General features: G+C 45.9%; 1 protein-coding gene across 1 annotated transcript in view; it reads left to right on the forward strand.

Moving 5' to 3' along the window:
* Nucleotides 1–12,448, forward strand: part of SORD (sorbitol dehydrogenase) — a 52,827-nt gene that overhangs the window by 367 nt on the left and 40,012 nt on the right. The window lies entirely within an intron of this gene.

Below are 12,448 nucleotides of genomic sequence, written 5' to 3' on the forward strand. Positions count from 1 at the left end.
AGGGGAATCTGGTTCCGTAGTGGTACACGAGGGGTTCAGGAGAGTTGCAAAACTAATAAACAAACCCGAAAACCAAAACCAAAACCGCGGTGAAAGCCCTTCCTCCTTTGCCAACTGCAGGCTTGTAATTCAGCCTCTGGTTGAACTTTAAAGAAAAGAAACCTCTCCTCTAATTGTTGATGCCACGGAAGATGCGGGTTCCCATCCAGGCTGTGGCACTGACACTGTAGTGCTCTCCCCGGAGGAGCCTGTTAGGTTGCACTTGCGTGCTCTCCTGCTCCGAGCTCCCAGGAGGGTGGTATTCCTTTAGATGCCCCGCTTATACACCAGGCTCACACCCTTGGTGGAGAAGCACGTGTTATGGTTGGATGCTCACAGATGAGTATTTGCTTGCAGAGGCTGCACTTTCCTACTTTGTGGGGCTTGCACATCTTTAGCAGCTGTGCTGCTGAAAATACTACCTCCTGGTGCTTATGCAAACCTGGATGTTATGAGGCCAGTAAACGTTTGTGTGTGGACAATCAGGGAATGCAGAGTTATTATTAAGTTCAAGAAGCTGAGCTAACAGGGTCTCTCCTGGTATATGTGGAACACTGGGATTTGAACTCATGACCATATACTTAGAAGCCCCTACTTATTTTTTTTAAATTTTTATTACTGAAACACCATGAGGTACAGTTGTAGACTTACAAATTTTTGTGCTTGGGTTTCAATTATACAATGATCAAGTACCCATCCCTCCACCAGCGCCCATTTTCCACCACCAGGGATGCCAGTATCCTTCCCCCCCGCGCCCCTCCCCCCCACCCTGCCTCTGTGAAGGGTGGGAGAACCTTTTGTTCTCTCTCTCCTTTTGGGTGCTGTGGTTTGCAAAAGAGGCATTGAGTGGCAATCATGTTCGGTCTATAGTCCACTTTCAGCATGCTTCTCCCATCCTGGGAGGATCCTCCCAACACCCTTTATTTGGTGCTCCCTTCTCTATCTGAGCTGCCTTTTCCCCTAGCCTGTGTAAGCCCCTACTTTGTTTGTTTGTTTGTTTGTTTTGTTTGTTTTTGGGTCATACCCAGCGATGTTCAGGGGTTATCCTGACTTTGCACTCAGGAATTACTCCTGGCAGTTAAGTCCCTACTTTTAAGTTACAATTCTGCTAGGATCTGGACTTCTAGATCTTGATAGTCTTTGTCCCTAAGGTTCCTTCCATCCTTATGTCATTAGTTAACTTCTGGTTCTCTTTCCAGCAGTTTTCCTTTAATTTTTCTCCCGTCCCTTTAAGAGTATTATGCAGAGTCTGTCTCCTACCCCAGAAACTGCCTCAGCCTCTAGACTCACCAGGGCTCAGTGAGCACAGTCAGCCTTCTATTCCTTCCAGGCCTCTCTTGACAAAGTCCATCTCAGAGAGGCCTGGAGTGGCTGGAGGTATATGGGAGGGGTGCCAGGCCTCTCTCTAGCCCCTTCTTCCTCAAATAGAAAGTGCCTCAGGATCTGATTGTTGTGGAGAATGCATAGCAGGAGAGACTCGGATATGCAGATTAGCGGTCCTGGACCATCTGAGAATCTGAAGTCTTTTCACAGAATGCAAACAGACAAGTCTGACAATTGCTAAGAGTTTGGAGATTTTATTTATTTATTATCTACCTGGCTATCTATTTATTTATTTATGCCCCTGCCATACCCAAGCTGTGCTCAGTGCTGACTCCCGGCTCTGTGCTCTGAGGACCATGTGTGATGTTGGGAATTCAAACCAGGGTTGGCTGCAAGCAAGGCTAGTTCATTAACCCCTGAACTATCTTTTCAGCCCCCATTTTTTGGGTGGGAAAGTTTAGGCTAAACCTGGCAGGACTCCTGTGTTCAGGAGTGACCTCTGGCAGTGCCAGTTCAGGGATTTGAACCCCAAATCTCTATGAATTTTCTAGAGGTTTGTACCCCAAATAAGAAATCTCATCCAGAGCCAACTCTCCATTTCCTCTGCAAGTGGCCACCCCGGTTTAAAAGAGTCCAGAGAAAAACTTGAGTTCAGATGCTTATTCCTGCATTCCCATTGCCTCTACTTACTTAACCTGAATCCTCTACCCAAGTAGGACACGATTATTGCTGTTTATTTTCAGACACTTTACTATAAATGGGATGGTATTCTGAGGATGGTCCAGCTCTACACAGCTCTCAGTAATTTCAAGTTTAGTTGTTCAGTGAGTTCGATGAGACTGTTCCTACCATGTTCTAAGTGCTGGGCTGGGGCCCAAAAAGGAGAAGGGAAATACTGTTCCCCCTCCCCGCCCCCCAAGGTTAGACAGGTGAAGTAAATAGTGTGATGGTGAGAGAGAGAACCTCAGAGAGCATAGGCTTCTCAGAAAAGGCCCTTGCTCTAGAAAGAGACCACAGGCGAGACAGACGCTTGGAGTTGGAATCCTGGGGAGCAAATGGAAGAGCAAGAGCAGAGGGCTGTGTAGTCCCAGACTTTAGGTCCTATTTCCTGGCCCCTGCAAATAGGTCTGATTAACAGAATGCTTGAGGGGGGCAGGTGGAGAAGAAGACAGTGCTCGTCTCTCCATCTGTTCAGGGCCTGCTTTCAGATCTAGAGTTGCAGGATTGGAAAGATAGTTGAGAGGCTAAGGCGTGTTTGCCTGGCACAGAGCTGACTCTTGTTCATCCCTTGTGCATGTCACCACCTAAGCACAGGGCCAGGAGTCAGCCCTGAGAACGGGATATGGCCCCAAGCCAAAAATAATAGACAAAAGAAGACCTAGAAATGCAAATCTAGGTTCTAACTTTCTACAGCTCTTAAATTCATATTGTTAAGCTGCTAATCATACTAATTCTGTGGATCATGGTTCTGTGGAACAAAGGCTTGGAAATTGAAGGGGCTAGGGAGTTCTTAAAATTGATTGCTTGAGGAAGTACTGCACACACACACACACACACACACACACACACACACACACACACACACTCACTGCATGGACTTCTGAGCATTACCAGGAATGATCGCCAGGGACTGCCAGAGTCTGAACTAGCCCTGATCTATTCTTTTGTTTGTTTAGGTAGAGCATATCAACCTTGTTATATCTATTCCCTGATTATAGCAGTATTTCTGTAAAAGTGTGGCGGGCTAGAGAATGTCACTAGAGCCGATACCTGATCTGGTGGAAGGGCACAGAGTGGATTTTGAAGGACTCCCAGGCCTAAGAGTGAGAGGCAGAGCATGTGTTAGATGAGAGTGAATGAAGCTGAGGTCAGGTTTGAAATGTGAGTTTACGATGTCTCAGTATCAAACTTCATGGTATCTTTGAGACATTCCTTTGGTTTGGGGGATGTGGAGCACAGGGACGGTATCTGGGCTGGGGATTCCCAACTTAAGTGCTTCTTCAAGCAGCAGTCCATGCCCTCCCTAGGGGAACTGTGGAAGCTGACCTTCGTTGTCACAATGTCAGAGAAGCTGACTTTGGTTTTCACCATGTCTTGCACAGGAACAAGTTGTCCTGACTTAATAGTGCCCTAGAGACAGGTAGAGCCCTGGCTCAGGCTGGGCTGTTCCCATGGTGTACATGCCAGGGAAAGAATGGATGACATTTCCTTAAGAGAACCTCAGTACTGTGGGGGGGAGGACCAAAAGAGTTGGGGTAGGGGGCTGGAGCAATAGCACAGCGGGTAGGGCGTTTGCCTTGCAGCGGCCAACCCAGGTTCAATTCCCAGCATCCAATATGGTCCTTTGAGTTCTTCTTTTTTTTTTTTTTTTTTTATGTAGGAGTACTGCTATTTATTCAGCCACTGATTAGGCTGATTGAATTGTTCATGAACTCCCCCACAGGTGTTCCTTCTTAAGTGGGTCATCTCCCCAGTACCTTCTTAGTGTACCCCAGGGCTAGGGTATGTTTTACCACAGGGGCAGCTGAATAGAAAGGAAAGTCTTTATTGGCAAGAGAACAGTTTACAAATTGGGACAGCTTGGCCAGCCCAGGCTGAGGAGGCAGCTTCAGAAAGTGGGAGTCAGATTCTGTGGTAAGTAAAATTAGGCAATATCACTGCATGCTTAGGGGGTTTTCCAGGAAATATGCATATTTACAAGGGTCAGTGAGCATTCATAGTTGAGGAACGTAATAATGAACAATCATAATCTTGCATATTTAGGTAAATCCCATGTACTGGAATTACGGGAGAAATAATATGGAAGCAGGGATTTTTCATGTGATAATGAGGAATAGGGCTGGGTGATAGCACAGCGGTAAGGCATTTGCCTTGCGCCCAGCCGGTCTGGCTGGGCCGGGTTCGATTCCTCCGCCCCTCTCAGAGAGTCCAGCAAGCTACCGAGAGTATCTTGGCTGCGCCGCAAAGCCTGGCAAGCTATCCATGACGTATTCAATATGCCAAACACAGTAACAAGTCTCACAATGGAGACGTTACTGGGCCCCCTTGAGAAAACAGATGAACAGTGGGAGGACAGTGCCACAATTCTACAATGAGGACTAGATTAATAAGGGTTACTTTGTAATTTTCACCGATCACCTCTGCCCGACCAGGAGTTTGGGGCTTAATCTGTACAAAGGCACTTTTTTAGGTTCTATGTTAATCCAATCAAAGTCACTAGAATGTTATAGCTGTTCCTTTGTGCTCTGCCACCAAGCCACACCTCCAGTCATTGTTTTGCTTTCTTAATCACTAGGAATTCTTCTCAGGTTTTTTTTTTTCTTCTGGGAGGCAGCAGGGAGGACACATCCAGCAGTGCTCATGGCTTACTCCTGGATCTGTGCTCAGGTGGTTCTGAGGGGACCAAATATAGTGCCAGGAATACAATAGCAGTAGATTGCAAGCAAGGCCTCACCCCTTGTATTATCTCTCCAGCCCTTTCTCCGTTTTTGATGAGAAAGAAAGGTTGGGCAGCTGGGGTAACAAAGGTTTGATGGCAGGTACCAAACCCTCTTCCCCCTTCCTTATGGTGAATAGTGCCCACATAGTTTGGACTTGGTTGGTGGAACCAGCAGCAAAGGAGAGAAAGCAGCAGGGATTATTCTGGGGGAGAACAACTGGTTCTCCTCCCTATGGGTGAATAGGAATGAAATCTGAGATTCCCTTCTGTGGCTATTAGGAATGGGGAGACCATCTGTAGAGAGAGATGGTTCCTGCTTCAGAAACACCTTCCAAGGGGATTATCTGGAGAAAAGTGCATTCCTAAATCCGAAGTGGTTTTCACAAGTACTCTTAGGAAAGAGGTAAAGAGCTCACTCATTTCTGCTGGTTCTGCCTTCCTGCTTCACATACGGCCAAAGACCGGCCAGAGGCCGGGACACTGGTTCTGTGGGAAAATGTGGTTTGGGCTGCTTGAAACCTGGTCCCCCCACCTGACAGGAAGGAAACCTAACACCCAGCCTGCCTCCTGCCTATGGCAAAGGCAGGATTCCCTTTGCATCCTTTTGAAGGTATGATTGCAGGGAAAGAAAGATCAATCAACCCCCAATGGTCATTTTGGCTCCAAAGCAAGGGAGGAAGACTGGAGCCTCTGATACTATGTGGCCTGTAGACCGGTGTCTGTGTGCTCTAAGAGACTACACAGGGTGGTCAGTCAGTGAGAGCCTATAAATACAATACACGTACACAAACATGCAGAGACAGGAGGTATCTTCTTATTGAAACGTCCTATAGGGGTATAGCAATTGTACAGCCTGTAGGGTTTTTCTTGCCTTGCATACAGCCAACCGGGGTCCAATTGCTGATATCCCATATAGTCTCCACGAGCACCTCCAGGAGTGATCCCTGAATGCAGAGCCAGGAGTAATAAGCCCTGAGTACCGTCGGATGTGGGTCCCAACCAATCAAACAAATAAACAAAAGAAATATCCTTTGTTTTCCCTTTTGTTGTGGTAACAGGACTGTACAGGCATGCCTGACCCAGAGCCTCACACTTGAGAAGCATGAGTTCTCTCACTGAGTCACATACCTGGCCTTTGCAACTACTACTTCTCTTTGTTTCCTTGGGCCACACCCAACTGTGCTGAGGGGCTACTCCTGACACAGTGCTCAGAGGGCCATGTGGTGCCAGGAATCGAAAGCTGAGCTTGCACATGCAAGGCACGGGCTGTACTGCCGAGCCACATCCTTGGCCCCACGTTGTGCTTTTCATGCAGTGCTTCGCAAACTTTCCCAGATGAAAGAGCAAATTTTATTGTGGTTTTCAGTTGACCATCCAACAATATGTTTGTGTTACTGCCTGCCAATGTTGCAGCAATGCCAGAGAGCTGCAAACATTTCTAAATTCTCTTGGCCTTTTCTCTCTGTTGCACCACTTCACAGCAGCAGCCCATCGACCATACCAAGTACACTTTGTCCCTCCTTAGCCCTGGCAGCCAGTTCTGCCAGACCTCAAACACGTGCGCTTGCCTGGGGAGCACAACGGCAGCAAGCCCGCCGCCTCCTTCTAGGGACATGGGCACTGATCACCTGGGGGCCAGTCAGGCTTTTGTTGCGTGCTTCGCTGTATGAGTAAACCACAGGCATGTTAGAATGAGAAGTTGATGTTTGATTATCAAGGGCCAAGAAACCTCACATCAGCATCAAGTTTAAACATTAACTGGGGAGCCATGAAAATAGAGCTTCAGTTCTTGCTCTTTGAGGAAGTGTATGATGCTAAGAACTGCTTTGAATCTCTAATCTGTTTAGAGAGAAGATAATTCCATATCTGTAAAACAACATATTCCATATACATTTCCATGCATATACACATAACTGTCAAGATTGGAGCGGGGGTGGTTGGGTGGGGGAGGGATTGTGTAATGAAGGGCTATTAACCCTGATCATCTAAGCATTAGGTCTTCTGTGAGTTTTTGCTAACAGCTAAGAAAACAAGCTGCTTCCAGATTAACCCTGAGAGTCTTCATTTTTATTTATTTTGCCCTTTTTTTTTCCCCAGTATTCGGGCACTGCTCCTGTTTCTGTGCTCAAGGGTCACTCCTGGTGGTGCTCAGGGAACCATATGCAGTGCTGGATCAAACAAGAATCTGCGGCAAATGCCTTGCCAGTTGTATTATCTCCCCCTGTGCTATCTCTTAGGCCCGTCCGATAGCCTTTAAAGATCATTGAACTGGAGATAACCAAGTGAGGTCATGAAGATAACTTTGCCGTTCAATTCCTGAGCTAGACTCCTTTGATGCTCTTAAGACTGAAAGTAAAATCTAAAACTCCACAGCTGGAGAGATAACACAGTGGGCTAGGCACTTGTCTTGCACATAGACCCACATGAGATCCCTGGCACCATATGTTGTCCAAGCTCTACCAGGAGTGATCCCTGAGTACAGCCAAGTACAGGCCCCAAATTCACCTACCCCCAAAACCAAAAACTCCTTTATAAAAAAAAGAGAATCAGGATAATAGCAAATTGCTCAAAGAAATACCTTTTCTCTTCTCATTCAATAATAAAACAAAACTTTCAATAATAAAATTAAAATTCCAACAGTAAATCAAGATGAAATTAGATAAACAGGGAATAACTCCAGGAAATCCTTTTGTCTCTGCCAACTACTTTGGAAGCACATTGCCTTTATCTGCAAAATGCCAAAAAAAAGCACAAAGTTAGCATTTTCTCCTAAAAGCAACCAGAGCAGTCAATAATTGCACAAGTAGAGTTCACCACTTTGTAAGTCTGAATACTAAGACCTGATAAACATAACTCTCTCTTGAGGAGGAAGCTAGAATTATGGGCATGGGGGAAACTTTTCTTATAAAATTTCACGACAAGAAAACTAAGCAGGAAGAGAAACAAGTATAGATGCAAACAGTTCAGCATCTATTTTTTAAGTCTTTTTTTATATTTTGTTTTAGTTTCTTGGCCACTCCTGGCAGTGCTCAGAGTCTGCACTCAAGGCTTACTCTTGTAGTGTTCGAACTACATGAGGTGCCAGGGTTCAAACCTAGGTTGTCTGCATGCAAGGCAAGTGCTCTACCCACTGTACTATCTTTCCAGCCCCTAGTTTTTTTTGTTTTAAGCCTAGTGTGACCACTAAAGCTAACAGTTTCTCAGAGCCGTATTTATACCAAGAACACCAATGGGGAGAAATATATGTTCCAAATTTGTGATGATTCAACTGAACAGTTTTATTTGTTTTTAATTTTGTTGTTTTGGGCCACATGTTATGGTGTCAAGAATTTGTCTCTGTGCTTGAAGGTCACTCCTTGAAATGCTCCCACCCCTCAGAAAAAGACAAAGAACCATTTAATATGTTCCTGTAGGGCTTATGTAGGCAGATGCATGTACATTCTGTTTTCTGTTTGTTTGTTTTGGGGGGGGGGTGGAGGTGGGTGCACTGCACCTAGAGGTATTCAGGGCTCTGTACTCAGGGATTACTCCTGGTGGTGCTAGGGATCGAAGCCAGGTTGGCCGTGTTGAAGGCAAGTGCCCTACCCACTGTAGTGTTCTTCCAATCCGTTAGTACATTTTTAATTAGTTTACCTAGCTAACCCATCTGTCATAGCTGAGCAATGAACAATTCTTTTTTTGAGGGGGTGTGGGTTTGGGGCCACACATAGCAGTGCTCAGGGCTTCCTCCTAGTTCTGCACTCAGAAATTACTTCTGGCGGTGCTTGGGGGACCCTATGGGATGTGGGGAGAGAACCTGGATCAGCTGACTGTAAGGCAAGCACCCTACCCACTCTACTATCACTCTGGCCCATAGCAACAATTCTTTTAATAATCCTATATGAATCCAAGTGTAGGTGCCAGGGAATCTCAAAGGGAGAAATAGCTCCCCTCTGTAGCCTGAGGATGGCAAGCAGTGACAAGTATTTGATCACTCTCTTGTGTCTGTGTCTATGAGCTGCTTTCCCCTATCAATACCTGAGCACCAGTCCTAAGAAGACAATTACATGTTGGATGACCCAACCCAGTTACGGCAACCCCCCTGTCTGCATACCTACCCTTCACAAGTTCCACAGGGATGGGACTAGCCCGGATGCCTCCCTTCCCAGTCCTCTCCTAAATGGAATCTTGAATCAGCAAGTGGAGCGATGGCCTGGGGAGGGGATTGAGCAGGTGAGTGTGGGTGAATTTGAGTTTGGAAATTGCAGGAAGTCTGGTGGCTGCCATGTGAGATTTGAAGATTTGAGCCTTTTTTTTTTTTTATAGGACTATTAGGCACATTCAGTGACTGTGTCTTAGAAAGATTAACAGATTGAGACTGGTTGAGCCCTGAGCTAGAGGCCACCAGCTCTGGACTTTGGGAGAGTGTCCAGCCCTCCTATTTCTCTTTCTATTAGTTTGGATAGCCTTAGTTTATTATAAAAGAGAAGCGTGGAAATTATTTATGTAGTTAAAGATTTCAGTACTTCCATGGAAGTAACTTCATGGGATGCCATTTCAGTGGTGATTTATTTCAGTCTACAAACTTTCTAAGAACATCACCATCTCTAATAAGAAATAATCCTTGTCCTCTCATAGCCCCCATATTTTGGAAGCATACTGTCTCCTTTTGTTGCAGTTTCAGCTGTACTTTTTTACTTTTTCTTTCTTTCTTTTTTTTTTTTTTTCCTTTTTGGGTCATACCTGGCAATGCACAGGGATTGCTCCTGGCTAATGCACTCAGGAATTACTCCTGGAGGTGCTCCAGGGGCCATATGGGATGCTGGGAATCGAACCCAGGTCGGCCACTTGCAACGCAAATGCTATTGCTCCAGTCCCTCAGCTATACTTCTTTCCAATACTTGGTCAAAGAAAGAAGAAAACTTTCTTTTGGGGGATTGGGTTCCCAGATGCCACTCAGAAGTTTCTAGGGGGCCCCTGTGATAGTTCTCCCCAAACAGGGTGGCCCCTTGCATTGGGCCCTTGGTACTGGGCTTCAGGGCCCCCCAGGACCACACACAGAGGTGCTCGGGGATCCCTGTAAGGCCAGGGTAGGGCACTTGCCTAGTCTCTATTGGTTCTCCTGCCCAAGGCGAAGAAACTTTCTAGATACTTGTCTTATGCTGACCTCCACACTCTAGTCATGCTGAGAGACAGGAAGAAAGTGTCTTATAACCAAAGGGACAATTTTGAGAAAATTTTAGATTTTGCTCTTACCCTGCAAGCAATCAACAGAGAAAATTGAGGCGGGAGGAGAGCAAAACTAAAGCCTCCTACTCTGTTCTTCAGTGTGTAAGGAAGCCAGCCCACAGGTTGACCAGTGCCTCGGATCAGGAGACTATATGTGGGCTGGAGCAGGCTACCTCCCCTGCTGTCCTCTGCTAAGGCAATGATAGGGCCTTTGACTCTTTCCCACAGCTGAGAGTTGAGCCTTAAAAACTCCACTGCAGGGCTGGAGCAATAGCACAGCAGGTAGGGTGTTTGCCTTGCATGCGGCCAACCTGGATTCGATTCCCAGCATCCCATATGGTCTCCTGAGCACCGCCAGGAGTAATTCCTAAGTGCAGAGCCAGGAGTAACCCCTATGCATCACCAGGTGTGACCCTTCCTTCCCCCTCCCCCCCAAAACAAAACTTCACTGCAATTCAACAGCACTATTCCAAATTCCAGCCTTAGATGGGGCTGTCAAATTCTCTTCATACTGACATGAAAATGAGCGAAATACTTCTTTCCCAAACAAAATTTAAAAACATGTCTCTCTTCAAAAGGTAAAGGTCACGGTTACCCAGAGCAGAGTCAACCTCATGGGAAGCTAATTATAGATAAACGGCAACTTTGATTTTCTCTTTTATCATCAAAACTTAGTTTGTGTCTGTCTTCTCTTCTGATCATGGTCCAGAGGAGGAAATTGAGGACACAAACAGGTTACATAACTATGGTCATTGCTCGGTGACTGGAGGAGAGCGTGGTTAGCACGTGTGCAGGTGATACCTGAGTCCAAGTTCTTCACATCACTGAGCACTGCCAATGGAGGGCAAGTGTATCTTCTCCTGACTTCTCGTGAGGAGATGCCTTGCTGCCACCAGGGCTAATGTACCTCAGATGCAGGAGAGGAAAGGGACTGTGAGGAAGTATGGATAAGGGTTAGTCCGAGAAAATTTTTTCAGGGAAGGGAAGGGACAGTTCCATTTAGGACATATGAGGTAGTTAGGATACCTGAGAGAGTTTTATGTGCCCACAGAGGTTTTTCTTGAAGTAGTCCCATGATTTAAATTAGTGTTTCTTCAAGGGGACAGGGTACAACCCAGGATGATGTGGAGGAGGGAACACTAGTAGCCTCGAGTGCAGTTGGGGGGCTCCTGTGTTTGCTTAAAAAAGTTAGATTGGGGAGTGGCAGGGGTGAGGTGTTTTTTTTCCCCTAAAAAGGGAAAAATGTAGGTGAAATAAGCTTGGAAATTTCTGATTTTAATGGTTCTTGTTGTTATTGTGTATGTGGTGTGTGTGTGGGGGTGGGGGGATTGCAGTGAGGGGGCACTGAGGACTTTAGAAGGGAGGTGTGATACCAGCTTTTTATTGGGGGGAGGGGAAAGATGGTGAGCATACCCACTGATGCTCAAATGTTACTCCTAGCTCTGCACCCAGGAATTGCTTCTGGTGGTGCTCAGGGGACCATATGGGATGCTGGGGATTAAATCCCAGGTCAGCCATATGCAAAGCAAGTGCCCTAACCATTACACTATCCCTTCAGTCCCAATATAGAGAGAGACTTTTCTGACCAAAAGCCTGGCATAACCACAGGAGAGAACAGTTACTTCTCTTATCTCATTATTAATATCACTCACAGAAAGATAAGAAATTGGAACAGGATTGTAAATGATCATGCTTCAGATTACCTTGGGCATGAAGCAAGGAGCTGAGGGACTAAGAGTGCTAGATCTCCAAGGAGCTAAGAGACTTGGGTAAATAAGAAAAAGGCTAAATTAAAGAATATCACTACTGAAATCTGAGCTAGAAAAGGAGATTAAGTGAACAGGATTATAACCAACGTCATATCAAGGACCCACAAGTGAAGAGCTGTTTTTTAAAAAATTTTTATTAGTGAGACATCATGAGGTATAGTTGTAGACTTACAAATTTTTGTGCTTGGGTTTCAATTATACAATGATCAAATATCCATCCCTCCACCAATGCCCGTTTCCCACCACCATGGATCCCAGTATCCCTCCCATCCCCCATCTCCCCCATCCCACCCAGCCTCTGTGGCAGGGCATTCCCTTTTGTTCTCTCTCTCTTATTGGGTGTTGTGGTTTGCAAAAGAGGCAATGGGTGACAATCATATTTGGTCTATAGTCTACTTTCAGCATGCTTCTCCCATCCTGGGAGGATCCTCCCAACACCCTTTGTTTGGTGCTCCCTTCTCTATCTGAGCTCCCTTTTCCCCTAGCATGTGTGGTTGGCCTCCAAGCCATGGAGTAAAATTCCTAGGCCATTCTTGGGTGTTCGTCTCCTATTTTGTTACTTTATGTTCCCCAGATGAATGCAATCTTTCTCTGTCTATCCCTTTCCTTTCTGAGTCATTTCGCTTAACATGATACTTTCCATGTAGTACCACTTGTATGTAAATTTCAT

This window comes from Sorex fumeus, unplaced genomic scaffold, assembly GCF_029834395.1.
Source record: "Sorex fumeus unplaced genomic scaffold, SorFum_2.1 ptg000098l, whole genome shotgun sequence".
Classification (NCBI taxonomy): domain Eukaryota; kingdom Metazoa; phylum Chordata; class Mammalia; order Eulipotyphla; family Soricidae; genus Sorex; species Sorex fumeus.